The following is a 21,774-nucleotide window of genomic DNA, read 5'->3' on the forward strand; positions in this document are numbered from 1 at the left end:
CCATCATCCCAAATCGAATCAAATCATCAAAATTATATACATTTATATACACACACATATATATATAAACACAAATGCTTCAATCTTTAACAATGGAGGATTTTGTCATGTATATAGCATGTATTCAACATATAAAGCATGTATGCACAAGATTGAAGCTTAAATCATAAGGGACATTCTCAGATCTTACCTCAAACGATGAGAGAAGTGGAGATGTGGAAGAGTGAAGATGAATCCGAGAAGGGAGAGAGAGATTGATGCTTAGATGCTCGCCAGAAAGTTCACCGGAGGTGGGAGAGGTGATGGCACAATGGCGACGGAGAAGAGGGTTAGGGTGAGATCGATCTAAGGTATCAATCTAGAAAACCCTCAATTCTATTTTTAAAAACATTCCCGACAGAGTTCGATCGATCGAACTTCAACTGAGATTGATCGAATTTTGATGAACTCTTTTCAAAGTATTTTTGGATTTTTGAAATTTTTGAAAATTGCAAAATTAAAAATTGGAATTAAAATTAAAAATTTGGAAAATAAAGTAAAATAAAATAGAATAAAATATTTTTGGTATATATTTTTTTATTTATTTTTTAATTGAATAAATAATAATAACTAAAAACTAATTAAAATATTTTTGAATTTTTTGAATTTTTTTTGAAAAATAACATAAAATGAAGATAAAATAAAAATGAAAATATTTTGGATTTTTGAAAATTTGAAAAGTGAAAATAATGAAATGAAGAACTGAGATCGATCGAAACAAGAGTTCGATCGATCAAACATAGAGCAAAAATATGCAGGTTTTTGGCTCAGAAAATTAGCTAAGTATTGGAACATGAGATCGATCGAACTTGGAAGTTGGATCGATCGAAGAACTTCAGATCGATCTTGGAATGTTTCGATTGATCAGACAGAGAGATGAAATATGCAGGTTGATGCAGGCTCAAAATTTTTCTAAGTGTTGAATCATTAGATCGATCGAACTTTGAAGTTGGATCGATCGAAGGTCTCTTGATCGATCTAAGAGTTAGTTCGAACGATGGGACAGAGAGGTGATTTTGATGCAGGTTTCTGAAGGTCAAAAATTTTTCTAAGTGTTGGATGCAGAATGGAGTTCGATCGATTGAACTCAAGTTTGAGATTGATTGAACTATGCAGAATGCTCAATAATGACATGAAAGCTCATGCAATCCTCACCAAAGTTCCTTCCAATGCATAAGAGAACCAAAAACAAGTATCTAGACTTAGCAAGAAATAAAATGAAAGATAGAAATGGGGGAGGAATAGGGTTTTGACACCCTACGAAATGTCTTTGCTAGTCTTTAACGTCTCTAGCAAGATATTGGGCTCTTTTAGCCTGGATCAAAGATCTTATAATGCATCCCCTCCTTGTTGGGGTGATAGATGCTTTGAATTCCACCCAACAAATGGTTCTTTGAAGAACTTGTTGGATTAAGCTCAAAAGAAGCCTTTGGTCCCTTGTCTATGCAATCACAACCTTTGGGCTTCCATGTCCTTTCATAGCAACAGTTTAAAACAAGACTTTTAGAATGCAAGGTTGAAGATGATCCTTTGGAAGTTTTGGTTTTACACAAAAGCTCATTTCCTTAACATTAAAGATCATGACATTTATCTACAACATTAACCTCTCCTTCATATTTGTCAAATGAATTGGGTGTGGGATTAAAGATATTCAACTTCACCTTCATGTGGCCAAATGAGATCTTCATTATCCCCGTCCTACAATTGATGTTGGCATTGGCGGTTGCCAAGAAAGGACGGCTAAGGATAATGGGAATTTGGCTCTTAGGATTGGGGACCGGGTTCCATGTCGATGACAACGAAATCAACCGGGAAGAAGAATTTATCAATCTTAATCAAAACATCCTCAATTATACCCCTAGGCTTCTTAATGGATCGGTTCGCAAGTTGTAAAACTACCGACGTCAGTTTCAATTCACCTAGGCCCAATTTTACATAAACTGAGTATGGAAGAAGGTTAACACTTGCTCCTAAGTCAAGAAACACACGATTAATGATATGATCACCAATAATGCATGACGTAGTGGGTGAACCGGGGTCCTTAAACTTTGGAAGAGTGTTATGTTGCAAAATTAAGCTTACTTGCTCGGTTAAAACCACTTTTCTTGGTGCTTGGCTCTTATTTTTCCGCTTTTAGGTGCACAAGTCTTTCAAGAATTTGGCATAACCAGAATTTGCTTGATTGCATCCAATAGTGGAAGATTAACTTTCACTTGCCTAAACATTTCCATGATTTAATTGGTTTTTGCCTTTTGCTTGTCTTTTGAAATGGATCCTTTTAAGGCATCCGAAAATGGAACTTTTGGTTTAAACACTGTCCCAAAATTTTCTTTTGAACTCTCTTCAATACAAAAAGTTTTCAAATCATTATGTTCCAAATCATTTTTCAACAAAACCTTTTCAACCTTATTTTTCAAAACTTCTTTTTCGAACACATTTTTCAAGATTTTTTTCAATGAATCATTTTCAAAATCACTTTTCAAATCACATTTTAAAGATTTATCATTCATAAGATCATGCACATGCAATGAAGGAGGAATGGGATGTGAAACGGGACGGGTGACAACTTGAGGTTGCACCGGTTCACTCTCTTCATTAGACATTCCAACTTGATTGTCCACAACCCTACCACTCCGCAAGGTAGTCACCGTATTAACATGTTCAATGGTGTGGCCTTTCGATGAGGAATGGGTTTCCACAACACATTGTTGCTTGGGTGGGGCATTAATGGACATCTTTCCCTTCTCTCTTGCATTGAGAGTGCTTGCTATTTTCCCTACTTGGGTTTCTAGCTTCGCAATAGATTGAGAGTGAGAATGAAGCAATTGTGTGTTAGCCTCTAAAGTGCCCAAAGCATTCAAAACTTTTTCTTCAAAGACGGGACTTCTAGTATTTCCTTAGGAATAAGATTGGTTGGGAAAATGAGAATTAGCAAATTGAGTCCCTTGTGATTGATAAGGTTTATAACCTTGGGACCCTTGGTTTTGAAGTGGAGGTGGAATGTACTTCCCTTGAAAACCGCCTTGGGAAGGGTTTGAGACCTCTCCTTGGTTTTTCCAAGAGAAATTCGGATAATTCCTCCAACTTGGATTATAGTGAGTACCATAAGGGTTGTTCCCTTGGTTCACAAAAGCTACATTGACTTGTTTATTAGGTTCATTTTGCACTTGTCCATGAGGACAGTGAGAAGTAGAATGAAGAACACTAGAATAAGTCATACATGTTTCATTTGTTGCACGATGAGAATGGTTAGGGAAGGAAGATACTTGGTTCGCCGAGTTTTAGTTAATAAAAAATTGATCAAACCTTTGAGATAAAGGCTTCATTTCGGCGGCTATTTCATTTGAATAGTCGACTTGATGTAAGCCAATACTCTTCCTACCTTGTGAATTTCTACCATTATTGGATAATAGTATTCTATGCAAAGAATTTTTACTCATGCTCTCATAGAGATGCCACACGTCATCCTCATGCCTATCAATGTATGAGCCGCCCATGGAAGTATCAACCATACCCTTATAGTTGTCCGATAAGCTCCCAAAGAAATATTGAACTAATTGCCATTTGGGCAAGTCATGATGTGGACACTTCCTAAGCAATTCATTGAAGTGTTCCCATGCCTCATGAAACGTTTCTCCATCCCCATGTGAAAATTCTCGAATTGAGGTTCTTATGGTATTGGTCTTAGAAACCGAATAGTACTTCTTCAAGAATTCTTGTTACATTTCTACCCAAGAAGTGATTGAAAAAGGCCTAAGATTGTTAAACCAATACTTTGCCTTGTCTTTTAAGGTGAATGGAAAAAGTTTGAGTCTTAAAACCTCTTCCGGTATGTCCGTATATTTTACGGTGGAACATACTTCAAGAAACTCATCCAAATGCTTGTAAGGTTCTTCACTTGGAAGTCCATGATAATTAGGAATCATTTGAATGGTTTGTGGCATAATTTCATAATGATGCACTCTAAATGGAGGTAATTGGATATATGTAGGTGCATTATACTCATTAGACACATAATGGTCTCTTAAAGCAAAAGGTGGATTAGCTACTTGAGGTGCAACATGAACACCATGGTTTTGAATTCCTTGATTGATGATGGGAGGTTATGGAGCATACATTGGCCTTGGCATTCCATATGGAACTTGGCCTTGTTGTTGTGGTGGTTGGTGAATGAATGGCCTAGGCATACCTAATGGTACTTGTATGATCTCATTGTGCACATTGGGATGAAGGATACCTTGTTGGTCTATGTGACCAAGGTCCTCAACATGATCCTTATTGTGGTCATCCATTGATAGATTGGCTCTATTTGAACTTCCTCTTCCCCTAGGATTTCTAACGATGGATTCAAGATGCAAATCAAGAGGGACAAGAGTGGATCTCAATGAACGACGTCCATGCATGCACAATGCAAAACACAATAAATACAAAGAATGACAAACACTATGCCTTCACAACAATGCAATTAGACTTCTTCCACAAACACTTAATTCATACTCCCATGCTTTAACAACAATGATGCAAGAATAATTAAAAATAAGCCTCCACGCGGGCCGACGATTTAACTAAGGGATTGAGTAAAGAAAGTCTCACAAAGGTCCTTTAGCACTTCAACTCCAAATTTAAAGCTAGCTTAGCAAATTTTTAGAATTTTTAGCTTTTTACTTCTTTGCTTAGCTTGAATGCTCCTTTGCTTGCTTCCTCTCCAACAATGCACCTAGTTAAGTAAAAACAACATAATAAGTAACCAAAAAGAAAAATAAAAAAATAAAGTAAAGACACGATCAAAAGAGTACTAATCCTAATTGATTCCACAAATCCGACGTTGCCAAATCAAATTAATCAATCCCCGGCAACGGCGCCAAAAACTGACGGGTCGTCGTCCTACCGTAAGCTTAAGAGTGTGGATTCTAAGACGAGGGCCAAGAGTTTTACATTTATAAAAGCCGCTACTACCTTTCACTATAAATATAGTTAGGGCGAGTAGGGATCGTCCCAAGGGATTGTGAGGATCGAACAAGTCGAGGAATCGCTATTAAGGCTAGTAGGTCGAGTGATCAAACAATTGGTTGGTTGGTTGATTAGATAACAACTAAATTAAACTAAATAATTGAATGCAATAAAGAGTAAGTAAGAGAGAGAGAGATCTTAGGGTCTAGAGATCACCACCAAGCAATGCATTTCTATACCATTGACAAGTGACTAATGAGGGCAAAAGGTGTGTTGCAATATTGAAGTGTGTGTGTGTTTGGTTGATTCAATAAGTAAGGATGACTAGTTAAGCATATATTATCTAAACATCATGTGAAAGGCACAATAGATCAAAACAAGTCATTAATCCTTTTATTAAGCTCACAATCCAAATACAACACAAGGTTAGAGACATTTGCTTCTTGTATTCAAAAGCTTGGATCATCAAACAAGAAGTATGGACTGTCGTCCCATTTAACACTACACTACAACAATACTACATCTACACTACTAGCATGAAAGTAAACTAGGGGAGAGGCTCAATCCATCAAGGAATAAGTATGAACCATCAAGAGAATCACAAGAGCATTATTTTAAGCACTATGTCTTGATAATCTCCAAATCTATAGCATCAATACACATAGACATGCATCAATAATACAAAATATAAAGACAAGCACATGAACATCTATTCTAGCATACATAGACATATGTATAGAATGAAATGATCAATTGGAAGCATTAAACCACATAAATTATTGAATAAACAAGATCTATATATATCAAAGTGTCAAAACATTAATTGCAACACTAATCCCTTAATAATACACAAGATTAAGATATAGAAAGCATGCTTGGGCCTAACTCTAGCCCCAAGAGGATGTCTAGCCACTCATGGTGATGTTGCTCCAACCCTCAAAGGCTAACTCTATGGTTGAAATCTACTTCTTGTTGATGAAGAACTCCAATGGTGTCTCTAGCCTCCTCCTCTATGCTTGCTCTCCAAGAGATGATATGAAAAATGATATTGGCTCCCTTTGTAAAAAGCAATCCTTATCCTTATATAAGTAGGTCAAAATGACACCCAAAATGAGTTGGGGTCATGCACACAATATTCCCTAATGATTGGATAAAGGACAACTTTCAATGAGATGGAAATTTAACTTTTTCGCACTAGAGGAAGTTCGATCGATCGAACCTTGGACTTGGATCGATCGAACTGGCTGAGATCCATCGAACTTAGGCTGGATCGATCCAACTGGTGGAGCTTTTTGGGAAAAGACAAATCTGAGATATTTTGGGAGATATTTTTGGGAAAAGGACAAAAGTGGTTAGTGGGTGGTATAGCTGTGGATAGGATCAATCATTTGAATAAGGACAAAAGTGTTCGATCGATTAAAGGGTGGTGTTGGATTGATCAAACTTTTGGACTTTATGTTTCTAGGCCAAGGCTTGGATCTATCTTGAAGTGCTGAGATCGATCATTATTTGATCGATCGAACCTTGAACTTGGATCGATCGAACTTTGCTGCTTCCCACCTTTTGCTTCATTTGCTTCCTTCTTTCTCCACTTTGTTCCTTTCTTCATTTAATCCCAGAATTGCTTCAATTAAGCTCTTATTTGCTGAGTTAGCTTATTTTTGGGATAAGTGCCTGAAAATGAAAATAATACGAAATCAATCTAAAACGGTAAAGTAAGATAGATAAAGGTACTAGAATGCCTAAACTTAAGGGGTTTAAATACGCACTTTTCTGCGCTCATCAGCTTATTTTCGGGATAAGTGCCTAAAAATGAAAATAACACATAATCAATCTAAAACAGTAAAGTAAGATAGATAAAGGTACTAGAATACCTAAGCTTAAGGGGTTTAAATACGCACTTTTCAGCGCTCATCACCCAACTCATGTTCGTCAAATTCGATTGAGATTTGGAATGTCTGCAAGGTTGGATGATGAATTATGATTAGATTAGGGTATATAAGATTAAAAAGAAGTTTTTGAAGAGATTTAGGCATTATTTTGGGATAAAATAACTGCATATATAGAAAATATATACGTATATATATATATATATATATTTCTATATAAAACGATAGGAGAGAAGTTCAGTTTGTTTTGCTTGTTTTCTCTTTTTGTTTAGGTTTTTTCCCTTGGAAGTGGAGTATATCCATTCCTCTTACTGTATTGGAGTTTCACTCCTTTTGTAATTGTACTATTTGATTTCAATTTATAAAATAAAAGAAAATAAAAAAAAATTACCTCATTTAGGAAAAAAAAAAACGATAGGAGAGAGAGTGTGATTCTTACCTTTTAATGCTGCATCAAAGCTAGAGATGATGTAGATGATTAATATGTAGAGATTTGAGAGATTGGAGAGAGTATGGAGGTGAAAACGGGCAAGGGCTCGAGGGTTTCAACTGCGGCTCGAGGGTTTCTTTTTATGTTAAAGTATAAAGGCTCAAGCCCTAGGTTGAAGGCTCAAGCATGGCCGCTAAAAACCCTAAAGTTCATGATGATGGAAGGCTCGAGCTTGAGGTACTGATGCTCGAGCTTTTAGTAATTGATGCTTGAGCCCCAAAGTTCAAGCTCGAGCATTAAGACAAATTTTTGGATTTTTCTCAATTTTTCAATTTTTATTTTCTTTTTCTATTTTATCTAAACCTAAGTTACCTTAAACCTAAAATTAACCTAAAATAAACCTAAAACCTAGAAAAGAAAATAATTAAATCAGAAACTAAAGTAACTAAATAAAAATCAAATAAAAATACAATACAACATACAAATGCTTAGTTTAATGTCGATAGCTCGACAGAATGCTAAGTTTAACATCGATAGCTCGATGAAAACCTGACCTCTTTAGTCCGAGTAAATAGGATTATGTAGTTTTACTATCTCCACTTTGCCTCTCTGCACACTACCCTCTATATAAGGCTTTAGTCTTTGTCTATTGACTTTAGACAGTTGTCCAGTCTTGCAATCTTGTATCTCAATTGCACCATAAGGTGTAACAGAAATAACCATATATGGACCTTCCCAATGTGACTTTAATTTGCCAGGAAAAAGTTTTAGTCGTGTGTTAAACAACCAAACCTTCTTCCCAGGCTCAAAAGTCTTATGCAAGATATGCTTGTCATGAAATGCCTTAGTCTTTAATTTGTAAACCTTAGCACTCTCATAAGCATCATTACGTAATTCTTTGAACTCTATTAGTTGAAGCTTCCTGTTAGATCCAGTAGATTTCATATCAAAGTTGAGTTTTTTTATGGCCTAGAAAGATCTGTATTCTAATTCTACAAGAAGATGAAACTCTTTACCATAGACAAGATGGTAAGGTAACGTACCAATCGGAGTCTTATAAGCTGTTCGGTAAGCCCACAAAACATCATTCAGTCTTAACGACCAATCTTTACGATCTGGCTTAAATATTTTTTCAAGAATTCTCTTAATTTCACGATTGGATAATTCAACTTGGCCACTTGTTTGGGGATGATAGGGAGTAACAACTTTATGAGTAATGGAGTATCTTTGAACCAAGGTACGAAAATACCTATTTCAGAAGTGAGCACCTCCATCACTAATAATAGCTTGTGGCATACCAAACCGACTAAAAATGTTTATTTGAATGAACTCCACCACAACTGCGTGATCGGTAGTTTTAGTAGCCACTGCTTCAACCCATTTAGACACATAATCAACAGCCACAAGAATGTATTCAATATGATTTGACTAAACAAAAGGACCCATGAAATCAATACCTCAAACATCAAAAACCTCAATCACTAAGATTAGAGTTAAGGGCATCATATTTCTTTTAGAAATTGATCATAACTGCTGACATCTAAGGCATGACCTACAGAATAAGTATGCATCCCGAAAGAGTGATGGCCAAAAGAAACCACATTGAAGAATTAGCTACAGTTTTCTTTGCACTGAAATGACCTCCACAAGCTAAACTGTGACAGAAGGTCAAAATACTATTAAATTCACTCTCGGGAACATATCTACGAATGATTTGATCAGCATAATACTTGAAGAGCTGAGAATCTTCCCAATAGTACATCTTTATCTGAGAGAAGAATCGATTTTTCTCCTACTTTGACCAAGACAAAGGAATTTTGCCTATTGCGAGGTAATTCACAATATCAGCAAACCAAGGCAAATCCGAATGAGAAACCCCAAATAGCTGTTCATCTGGAAAGGAATCATAAACTAGAAATGAAGTTGAGGTATTTGCAATCAGAATTCTAGAAAGATGGTTAACTACTACATTCTCTGACCCTTTCTTATCCCGGATTTCATAATCAAACTCTTGAAGCAAGAGGATCCATCGAATCAAATGGGGTTTGGTTTCCTTTTTGGAAAGAAGATGTTTCAAAACAGAATGAGCAGAATAAACTATAACTTTAGAACCCAACAGATATGATCTGAATTTATCTAAAGCAAAGACAACTGCAAGTAACTCATTTTCAGTAGTGGTATAATTCAATTGTACTTCTGAAAGAGTTTTACTTGCATAGAAGATAACATGAGGAAACTTATCTACTTGTTGTCCTAAGACAACATCCATAGCATAATCAGATGTGTCATACATGATCTCGAATGGAAGAGCCCAATTTGGAGGATTCATGATAGGAGCTGAAAAAAGAAGAGAGCGAAGCTTGTGGAAAACTTTTAGGTATGACTCATCAAAGACAAAAGGAACGTCCTTTGCAAGTAGATTACACAAAAGACGAGAAATTTTGCTGAAATCTTTAATGAAGCGTTCATAAAACCCGGCGTGCTCAAGAAATGATCGCACTCCCCTTACAGAGGTAGGAGGAGGCAATTTAGAGATTTAATCTACTTTAGCTCTATCAACTTCAATACCACTCTCTAAAATGATATATCCTAAAATGATCCCTTCTTGAACTATAAAATGTCTCTTCTCCCAACTAAGAATAAGATTGGTTTCCCTACAATGCTGAAGTACTAAGGACAGATTTTGGAGATAGTTCTTGAATGTGGATCTGAAAACAGAGAAGTCATTCATAAAGACCTCGAGAAACTTTTTAACCATGTCCGAAAAGATAGATATCATACACCTCTAGAATGTTGCTGGCGCATTACATAATCCAAAAGGCATCCGTCTATATGCAAATGTACTGAATGGACAAGTGAAAGTAGTTTTCTCTTGATCCTTAGGATCAATGGCCACCTGATTATAGCCAGAATATCCATCTAAAAAGCAATAGTAGCTCTGGCCAGCCAATTGCTCTAGAATCTGATCAATGAATGGAAGTGAAAAATGATCTTTTCTAGTAGCGAAGTTGAGTTTTCGGCAATTAATACACACATGCCATCTAGTGGCGGTGTGCTATGGAACTAATTCTCCCTCGGAATTCTCAACCATTATAATACCTATCTGTTTAGGTACTACCTGAATAAAACTCACCCACTTGCTATCTGAGATGGGGTAGATTATTCCTGCACCTACCAACTTCACAACTTCTTTCAAAACCACCTCCTTCATATAAGGATTCAATCTTCCTTGGAGTTCCCGAGATGTTCGGGAATCTTCCTCCAAATGAATCTGATGCATGCAAATTATGGGGCTAATTCCTTTTCAATCAGCCACACTCCACCCAATAGTCTCTTTATTTTGCTCAAGAATTTTTAAAAGACTACTTTCTTGGGAACTTGTAAGATTGGAAGCAATGATCACCGGGAGAGTGTCATTTAAACCCAAGAAAGCATACTTGAGCTTGTCCGGAAGTGGCTTAAGCTCAAGCTTAGGCAGAGACTCTAAGGAACGAATAGGTGGAATACTAGAAAGTGGTGGAAGATACTCTAGTCTAGATTTTCGTGGAGGAAAATCTGTGATAGGAGTGGAGTTGAGCAAAGAATTCACTTCAACTATCGAAGATTCGATATCAAAATCTTCATAATTGAAATGATTCAGACAAGCTTCTAAAAAATCTTTGGATAAAATAGCTGGGAGCGATTCCTCAACCAACTCACTAATAACATCAAGGAAGAAGCATTCACTATCATCATAGGGATGATGAATAGCATTGAAGATGTTTAGCTTGACTTTCATATTTCCAAAAGATAAATTAATGGCTCCAGTCCTACAGTTAATGCAAATATTCGCTGTGGCTAGAAAAGGATGCCCAAGAATGACTGGAATATACTTTTTAGAATCTTGGACCAGTTCTTTATCAAGCACTAAGAAATCGACTAGAAAGAAGAACTTGTCCACTTTTATGAGTACATATTCAAAAATACCTCGTGGTTGTTTGACAGAACGATTAGCAAGCTGTAGAACAACCGACGTAGGTTTTAACTCACCTAAACTAAACTTTTCATACCCCGAGTAAGGAATAAGATTCACACTTGCCCCAAGATCAAGAAGCTCTCGCTCTATCACATTGTTTCCAATAATGCAAGAAATTACAGGAGCACCAGAATTTTTAACCTTAAGATGAGTGTTATACTTATGAATAGGACTGACTTGCTCGGTGAGACAAATTTTCTTAGGAAATTGGCTTTTAGACTTCCTCTTAAGAGTGCACAAGTCCTTTAAAAATTTGGAGTATGCGGGAATTTGCTTTATAGTATCAAGCAGAGGAAGATTGATTTCGACCTGTTTAAAGACCTCCATCATATCTTCAATTTTCTCCCCTTATTTACCAAAGTGGGAGGGTTCCTTGAGACGTTTAGGATAAGATGCTTTTGGCTCATAAGCTGTCTCAGGAATAGGAGCAGATGAAGAAGTGACTCCACCTTCAACTCCTGTGGTGGATTATGGAATAAAACTTGAGGAAACATCCTTGGGACGTGGATTGTGAATGATAGGAACAATAGGAATCATATGCCTCTTGTTTTCTTCCTGTCCTTTTTTAACTTGATTGTCAACCACTTTACCACTCCCAATGTAGTGATAGCCTGAACTTACTCATGATGAATGCCTGAGGAATTGGGTCCATCAATCATGTAAGTCTACCCTTTTGGGCTAGCTATTAGTTGACTAGGCTGATTTCCATCATCTCTTCAAGATAGAGTACTCGCTATTTGCCCAACTTGTGCCTCTACCTTTGTGATAGCTTGAGAATAAGAATTAAGAAGTTGGGTATTGGCTTTAAGATCAACAAGAGAATTAAGTACTTGCTCCTCAAAAGCAGAATTTCTAAGAGGAGGTGGAAGATTGAGAGCTTGAGTGGGTTGATTCCTAAACTGAGGTGGACGGTAAATACCAGATTGGTTAAAAGAATTATTTTATGGCATAGGATTGGATGAATTATGATACTACCCCTGAGATTAAGGAACAATGGTTCCTTGACTTTGGTTACGCCATGATAAATTATGATGATCTCTCCAGCCAGGATTATATGTAGATGAATATGGATTATAAGCTGGTCTAGAGAATGCAACATTCACTTGCTCCTATGGGATCTTAGATCATTGTCCCATCATAGGGCAAGTGTCAGCATAATGGGAAGGATTAGCACAGGTTGAACAAACTTTCTTTGGCAAGGCAGTTTGTAGATTAGCTCATTAGCTACGAGAGCAAAGCCATATTATAAAATTTGATCGAACCTATGGTTCAAGGCTTTTATTTGAGCAGCTAATGATGTGTATCTAGCAATCAAACGATATCGTGTAGGATAATTCTACGTAGAGAGGATGTCGAACCCACAGGGAGATGAGATTTGTACTCAGTTTTTAATTTAGTTTTATTGGTTTTCAGGTAACTTGGTTGGAAAATTTGCTGGTTGTCACGATTTATCAAACTAAAAGTATAACACAATATTTAAATAGCACGAAATAAACTAATTTGAATGATCAGAGAGAGAAAGTCTTAGGGCTTTGACTTCACTACAACCGTCATATTATGGTTAATTGTACTAACTCTGGGAATCTAACAATGATATTTTCCAAAAGAATTGAACTTAATAACATTCGTTCAATTTGGGTTTTAAAGAAAGATGTTTTACAAGATTAGCTAACTATAACCTATCTGCGGTTAGTGTGGACTATCCACTTACCTATTTTACCTACTTTAACTACTTTGCGAATGAACCACCTTTCCTAAGCATAGATTATGAAAACGTTCTTTTGTAAAAAACATTAAAGTACCATTATATGACCTATATTCTTGTGTTCGGCAGGGCTCTGCCAGATACCGCACAACAAGATAGATTGGGAACAGAGAACAAACTATTACATCTAAGATAAGAGAATAATAGTTTATAATCTATTAAAGCATGAAAACCACTTGAGTTGTCTCAAGTGCTCATAGTCATATAATCTAGAAAAAGAATCATTTATTAAAACAATCCCAAAGTTAAAACAATCAAACCATAACAATAGGTTAGGTTACATCAGTGCCCTAAGAAAGGGTTTAGCTACTCATGACCAGATTGGATAGCATCTGCGTTGAGTTCATCTCCATCGTCATGAACTACACTTCTCTTTTCAGGATCTTCACTTTCAAGGTTGTGGAAACAATAAAAGCCACCACACCTTCAGCCTTCTAAATAACGCCATAAAAAGTGATTAAAATTTCAGACCCCTTCTATCAAGGCTTGTGCTTTCTTTTATAGAAGAAAATAATATTTGGTGGGCTTTTAGGTTTTTTAGCCCAACTAGGATGAGATACGGCTGGTAAAGAGAGTAATCCCGTAGCTTTTAATCTGACATGTCATGGAAGGCTCGAGCTTCAGGAACGGATGCTCGAGCTTTAGGGTTCATGCTCGAGCATAAGGAACAATGCTCGAGCTTCTCTAGATAGATGCTTGAGCTTCAGTAAATGGTGCCCGATCATCACATTGACACTTAGCCAATTTTCTTCAACTATTTTCTGAATCTTCTTTTTCTTCAACACTTATAATATTTTTGGGGTTGAACTCCTTTAACATTGCTCGATCCAAGCTTCATAGGCTCGAACACTAGGTACCAGGCTCGAGCATCTGGGGCTCAATGCTCGAGTATCAGTGGATGATGCTCGATCCTTTGTGGATGGTGCTCGATCCTGGAGGTGAGGTACGAGATTTAGGAGCATAGCCTTTTTATTAAATCAATTCTTTTTAATTCCGACACCTCATGCTAGAGCTTCAAGGTCAAGGCTCGAGCACCCTTGGTTAAGGCTCAAGCACCCTGAAGTAAGGCTTGAGCATCAAGGTATGAGGATCGAGCAACTGGGCTTTGTTGACTTTTCTTCTCTTTTTTGTTGTGATACTCGAGCCTCAGCACTTGGGCTCGAGCTCTGGAGCTTGAATTACTTCAAACTCACCATTTCAGCTCTTAGCTTGCTTTAACTGACCGACAACAAATCTGTAAGCTTCGATATCATCATAAAGTCCCGGTTTTAACCATTTATCTGGGAGAGTACCTACAAACACATATTAAACATAAATTAGTCTAATTATGGATAGAAGTATCACTTTAGGCCCTAACATATACGTACTTAGGGGCTCTCGAATATGCATATATTCAACGCTCATCAGCTAACTCACTAGATTTGTCTACCTCAAAGACTTTTTCAACTTTGTGCATTCCAAGTGAAGACCTAAACCTAGAGGAAGACACATGTTACATTGAATTTTCACTTAAGGCCTCAAACAGTTCCCAAGCGTCAGCTGGACTCTTACGCAAAAAAAGCTCCATTACTAAAGGCATCAACCATGTTTCTATAAGAATCGGATAGACTATCATAGAAAATCTGTATTAAGTGCCATTGAGCAATATCATGGTGTGGACACTTTCTTAAAAGATCATTATATCTTTCCCCAAGTATCATGGAACTGTTCTCTCGAGATTTGGGAAAATGCCATAATTTCTCTTCCCATTTGACAGGTTTTACCTACAGTGTAGTACTTTTTCAAGAACTCTTGTTGCAACATCTCCCATGTAGATATAGAATTTGGAGGAAGGGAATGTAACTAAGTTCTTACTTTGTCCTTAGGAAAGAATTAGAAAAGTAGCATTCTGAATGAGTCATTGGTAAGAGTGGTTAACCTGGTAGTTGAATACAATTCCAAAAATACATCCAAGTGCATATACGGATCCTCTGTTGCATACCCATGGAAGGTAGGAAGCATTTACATCATTGTAGGCTTAATCTCAAAATGGGTTGCATCAGCATCCGGAAATACAAAGCACGAAGGGGAAGTATATGTGGTAGGAATGAAATGGTCCCTCAATTGTGGTTGTGGAAGGACAAGTGGAACCCGTCCTTCATTGCCATTAGTATTACCATTATTACCATTATCCAATGCATCACGATTATCAGCCATGTCATCAGAGGAACTTCCTATTAATTTCAAATGTTTTTTAAGTTTTCTTAACTGACTAAGAGTTCTCTCTATTTCAGGATCATGCACTAAAGGTTTTGACTGATTATAGCGAGTTCACATGCATTAATTCCACTAATCCTAAAAAGTGACAAAAATAAAATTTTTCAAGTAAAAAGAAAACAGTAAAAACTCACAAAAGGTTTAATAAACCGAAGCTTTTTGTCCCTCAAGCGTCTTTGTCCCCACTACTAATTTCCTATACCTGAAAAGAAAAAGAAATAAGGTGAGATATTAGAAATTCCGAAGACTGGTAAGCCAAAATAAACTAATTAAAAACTAAATTAAAATAAATCTCCCTGGCAACGGCGCCAAAAATTGTTATGTTTATTTTTACCACTCGCAATAGAACGATTCCGTGTAGGATAGTACTATAAAGAGAGGTGTCGAACCCATTGGGATATGAGATTTATATTCAGTCCTTAATTTAGTTCTAATGGTTTACAGGTAACCGGCTGAAAAGTTTGCTTAGTTGTCACAATTAAAAACAAACTAAAATTAAAACAAAATATTAATACTAAGTAATCAGAGAAAGAAATCTTAGGGATTTGACTTCACCACAATCATCATACTATGATTAATTGTTTCAACTCTGAGGATTTAAAAAATTATGATTTTAAATGAACTGAACTCAATAACATTCGTTCAATTCGGGTTTTAAAGAAAGATGTTTTATAAAAATCAGTTAACTATAACCTATCTGCAGTTAGCATGAATTATCCACCTACCTACTCTAACTACTTTGCAAATAACCCATCTTTCCTAAGCATAGACTATGGAAACTTTCTTTTATAAAAAATGTTAGGATACTATTATACGACCTCTATTCTTATGGCCGGCAGGGCTCCACCAGATACCGTCCAATAAGATAAGTTGAGAATAGAAAACAAACAATTATATCTAAGATAAGGTCATAACATTTTGTAATCTATTTAAAGTATGAAAACCAATTGAGTTGTCTTAATTGCTCATAGTCATATAATCAAAACATAATATACATTAAAATAATCCCAGAGTTAAGAAAAATCAACCATAATACTAGATTGGGTTACATTAGTGCCCTAAGAGGGGAAGGGGAATTAGCTACTCATGACAGTGTCGGATATTATCTGTGTTAAGGTTGTCTCCATCATCACGGGCGGCACTTCTTTTCTCAGAATCTTCACCTTCTAAGGTTGTGGAAACCTTAAAAGCCACTACCACACTATCAGCCTTCTAAAATAATACGAGAAAAAGGGACCTCTTCTATCAAGGCTTATGCCTTTTTTTATAGAAGAAAATAAAGGCTTAGTGGGCTTTTAGGTCTTCTGGCCATCTGGGATGAGATACGGCTTGAAAAGAGAAAATTCCCGTAACTTAAATCTGACATGTCGTGGAAGGCTCGAGCTTAAGGAACAAAGCTCAAGCTTTAAGGTTCAGGCTCGAGCTTAAGGAACAAGGCTCGAGCTTCTCTGGATTGATGCTCGAGCTTTAAGAATTGGTGCTCAATCATCACTTTGACACTTAGCCAAATTTCTTCAATTACTTTCTGAAGCGTCTTTTTCTTCAACACTTAGAATATTCTTGGGCTTCATCTCTTTTAACATTACTCGATCCAAGCTTCATGAGCTCGAGCACTAGGTACCAAGCTTAAGCATTTGGTACTCAAGGCTCAAGCTTCAATGAATGGTGCTCGATCCTTGGGGTTAGTCACGAGGTCTGGGAGCTTGGAAATTAACTCTTAAAATTCCGAAGCCTTATACTCGAGCTTAAGAGTTAAGGCTCGAGCACCCTATGGTCAAGGTCGAGCACCCTTTGTTCAAGCTCGAGCCTGAAGGTACAAGGCTCGAGCTTTAATGCCTTGTTGACTTTTCTTCTTTAACTTGTAAGGCTCGAGCCTCAAGAGTTGGGCTCGAGCTTTAGATTCTAAATTCTTCCAATCTTCACCATTTAAGCTCTCGGCTTGCTCTGGATGACCGGCAACGACTCTGTAAGCTTCGATATCATTATAAAGTCCTGTTTTAACCATTTCTCTGGGAAAGTACCTAAAAACGCACATTAAACATAAATCAGTCTAAATATAGATAGAAGTATTACTTAAGGCCTTAACATACGTATATTTAGGGGCTCAAATATGCAATATTCAGCACTCATCAGTCCTCATGTCGTTACTTTATCTGACTCTGACATTTCAGATAATGAAGTTCTTGATAAATAGGTGGAAGAGGCTGAAAAGGACGATGAAATATTGAAAAAGATGGTCAAATAAACCATGGAAGTAAAACAGGCAATCAATAAGCTAGCAAAAGAGCATAGCCAAGCAAAAGGAGAGAATGAAGATCTAAAGAAACAGATTGATGAAGGCAAAAGGAAAGCTTTTGAAAGCAATTATGTCATTACTGAGCTTGAGAAGCAAATTATCATTGGAGGTAAGACTAGATAGTATTGCTAACTCATTGAAGGATAATCAACATAGGAAATGATGTAAATGAGACTGGGTTAGGATTTACTAGAGGTTCTTCTAGTGGTCAAGGTAAAACAATTTTTGTTAAACCTGTTGATATGCCTAAACAATGTTTGTCTGATTCATTGCATTCTTATATGTCTTATATGCCTAAACTGTTGTATTTCATTTTCTGTTGTAAGACTGGACATAAGTATCACTCATGTTTTCAAAGGAAAAAGAAAAAGTCTTAAAAAATTCATTCTTAGAATATTCAAGTTAAGAGAAAGCTGTTTTCTAAAAAGAAAAAGAATTTTGTACCACCTAAGTTTTCTAAAGCTGTAAATTTGCCTAAGAAAGAGGTAAAAAATGAGAGAGAATTTCAGGAAGTAAGAGTAAAGACTGTTTGGATAAAAAAGACAGATGTGATCAATTTTGTGCCTATAAAGTCCTTGGAACTAGATTCCAAAAGGACATCACCTTCAAACTGAGTCCGACAAAATTCAATGATCATGGCTTGTGCCTAAAAGAAAATTTTGTTGCCATTGGATCACTTGTTAGGGTTTTGAGTTTCCGGTCATAATCTTCTTAATATACATATGAAAATTCTTTTAAGGAATTTATGATCTATCTTTGAATGCAAATTGTGATACATGATAATTTGGATAAAAAAAGATTCTTAGTCTGTAATCTATACAATGAAAGATGATTTGCATTGATTTAGGGATTTTTAGATTTGAATCTTTTATGTTTATAGACTTTTGTGCACTAGTCCATCTCTGACAAATTTGGTTGAAAATCTTTTGATCGGTTGACTAGGTTTATTGTTCACAAAAGCTATAAAAGTTTATTGCTTGGAAAAAAAAAAAAAATAGGAGCTTAAAAAAAATAAAAAAATTGAAAAATATTCAGCTTGAAAAGAAAAGAAAAAAATTTGAGAATTGTTGAATACTTTGCTAAGGAAAAGGCTACCTATTGAGATTTGATCGAAAGCTCCCATTAAACTGTGAATTGAAGCTAAAAATGGAGATAAATTGAGTTGGGGAACTGCTGACTACTCTTTAGAGTAAATGCCGCCTTGCTTAGAAAAATTACTCAAAACAATTTTATCTTGATGCTTTTCGATCAATGAGGTTTAGACAATGATCTGTTGAAATTCAACTGAAGATGGATTAGATTGGATTTCACACACACACATGAACTTGCTAGTTAAATTTCTAAATTTTTCAGTAAAATTTGCAAGTTTGATTTCATGTTGTGATTACTTTCTGAGATTGAGAATTATCTGAAAAATCTGTGAAGTCAAATATTTGTTCTCTGAGATATTTTTAAAATTCTTTGAAAGGGTTTTGAATCATGTGTTGACTGGATGATTTTAATGATTGGTCATTTATTTTTTATTTAAAAAAAAAAAGAAAAAAATTGAAAATTTTGAAAAATTCAAAAATATTTTGAGTTTTAGGTTTTTATTTTGTTTTTGTTGATTTTTTTAATCACCAATGTGTTAGAATAATCTCTAGAAACATTTGGAAAAAGTTTTTTTTTTCAAAAATACACTGTGGATTTAAGACTGGGGGTCTTGAACTAGTTCAATGGGAGTGAACCGATTCAAGTTTGTTAAATTGGCCAAGCCAATATTGACTACCCATCTTGAACTGGTTCAATAGGGCTGAACCAGTTCAAGGTTTTGTGTATATTACATACTGCCCTTCTTGAACTGATTCAAGAGGGCTGAACCGATTCAAAGCTGCGGGCTTGGGGGTATTTTGCCTGCTTGTTGATTCATTATTTACCTATTCTCTCTACCTCCATGTGCATGGTTGCTCCCTTCACTTCATAGTTCATACATATACATATATATACATCATCTATATCTTATTTTTGTCATTAATTCATGGAATATACTTGATCATTACATGATATTCATGGATTGACGACAAGAATTGAAGATTGTAAAGATTGGAAATTTACAAAATGGGTTTGATAGAAAATTATGGAATTTGGGATTGAAATTCTAAGAGGATTGGTTAAGTATTTAATTTGGGGTATTGAAGCTTCTGCTTGTGATAAGGGATTACAAGTTGCTTTGATGAGCAATTGTTGTTGACTTTTGTGAAAGATTGAAGATTGAATCTAGCTTTTCTCTATAACACCTTTGTGGTTGCACGCCAGGTGTTTGATAAAATTACTGAAAGAGTTTACAAGCCTCAAATTGAAAAAGTTTCTAAAGAACATGGCTCCTAAACTGTCTAAGGAAGCAAAAGGGAAAGGAATTGCAAATCCAAGACCTCCAAAAAGGTCTCGAACTAGTATCAACATTCAAGAACCTCAAAGTGGTTCACATGCTTCAAGAGATGCTCCAATGAGATATCTGTCTGTTTCTAGCACCGGCATGATTGAGTTTGACGAGTCACACTTCTACAATGAAGACGCCTGGAAAGTGTATCTCTTTGTTTACTAGGATGGTCCAATCAAGTCAGAGAGGAATGTCAATCTTTAGAAGCTTAAAGACATAGCTGGACACAAGCTAGTGAACTACATCAAGTCGCATAATTGGCTTTTCTTCACTAAGCTTGGCAAAAGCTTTTACTGTCCGAATATGGTGAGCTATTTCTACGCAAATATTTGTGAGGTACATAACTCTTACTTCATCGTATCGCTGTTTGGAGTTGATTATATGGTAGATGAGAAGGATATTGAAGTTATCATAGACCTTCCAGACAGTCGTTAGTTGACTAGATAGACTCTGCCTTTGACAGTCACGGGTCCTGATTTTTCTCGGATTATGTCAAAGATCTGTGTGCTGAACTCTACTCTGAATTAAGATAGTATTCCAGCTCGATTTCTAACAGATGAAGTGGTTTTCTTCAATTTGTTTGCTATGGCAAATCTTGGCTACTTTGGAAAGAAAGATGAAATAAATCTTGAGCGAGCACAAGTTCTTTATTTTCTTGCTAATAATGAGACTATTCTGCTTATATACTCTATTGTGCAGCTTATGATAGCTTATTACAAGAAGAACTCGCGCAAGTATTCTTCTCTTTTTTCAATGATTATCATGGAAATTTTCAAGAGAAAGAATGGTCAGATTCCTTCTAGGGCTTATCATAAGCCTATTATAATTGAATTGGATCCTCTTGCCTTGAACAAGTCCAAGACTACTAGGGAGAATTCTAGGAAAGCTCGAAGAGGTGTTGATGAGGGGTCATCACAAGCACCAGAAATTACTCAGCTATTTCCTCCAAAAGGAAATTTCACTCGAGTGGATGCCAACATTATGTATTCTCATCTACTCCAGCATCAGACGGCTATGTTTGACAGAATGATGGTCGAGATCCAAGATATCAAACTACAGATGACTCAGGTTAGAGGACAGTAGTCAGGGGTTCCTGATGAGGATGTCTACAGGCTTGTACCTCCAGATCCATCACTGAGAGCTAAGAATGATGATGATTATTCAGATGGGGATGATTTTGAGGAGGAGAGTGGTGAAGACTGAAGAAGATGATGTTCTGATAGAGTGGTTGAGAAAACAATGATGTTGACTTTTGTGTTAATTTTTCATGCATCAAGACATCATGTTTTGTTTGGTTATTATTAATATTGTCATTATTTTTGGATATTCTTGGTATATGCTTTAATGACATGTTTGGATGTTTTATTTGCTTCTCTTGTTTGTCTCTATACTTTGTCAATTTGTTACAAAAAGGGGGATAACAAATGTAATGTTAAGGGGGAGATAATTTTTTGTTTGGATATTTACTTAAAGGGGAGTTTTTATAAATTTTTATTTATTAAACTTCACTGGTAGTTGTTGCTTGATATTGTGCAGGAATCTAGGTCAAGCTATATATCCAAGAATAGAAGAGAACAGTGATATTCCCTGTTTTACCTTTAAACCAATTTATAATTTACTTTTCTGCTTTGGGTAGATTATTCAAATTTTTTTTATGGTTTTGTCATGAAATTGCCAAAAGGGGAGATTGTGAGATATTAGTTTTGTATTTGGCA

The 21,774-nt window shown here is 36.1% G+C and overlaps 1 pseudogene; it reads left to right on the plus strand.

The window, feature by feature from the left end:
- Positions 1 to 3,609: 3,609 nt before the first annotated feature.
- Positions 3,610 to 3,708, plus strand: LOC132267891 (small nucleolar RNA R71; annotated as a pseudogene).
- The last annotated feature ends 18,066 nt before the right edge of the window (positions 3,709 to 21,774 follow it).

Source organism: Cornus florida, unplaced genomic scaffold, assembly GCF_030987335.1.
Source record: "Cornus florida cultivar Cherokee Brave unplaced genomic scaffold, ASM3098733v1 CherokeeBrave_3.0.0_Hap2_Chr07, whole genome shotgun sequence".
NCBI lineage: Eukaryota > Viridiplantae > Streptophyta > Magnoliopsida > Cornales > Cornaceae > Cornus > Cornus florida.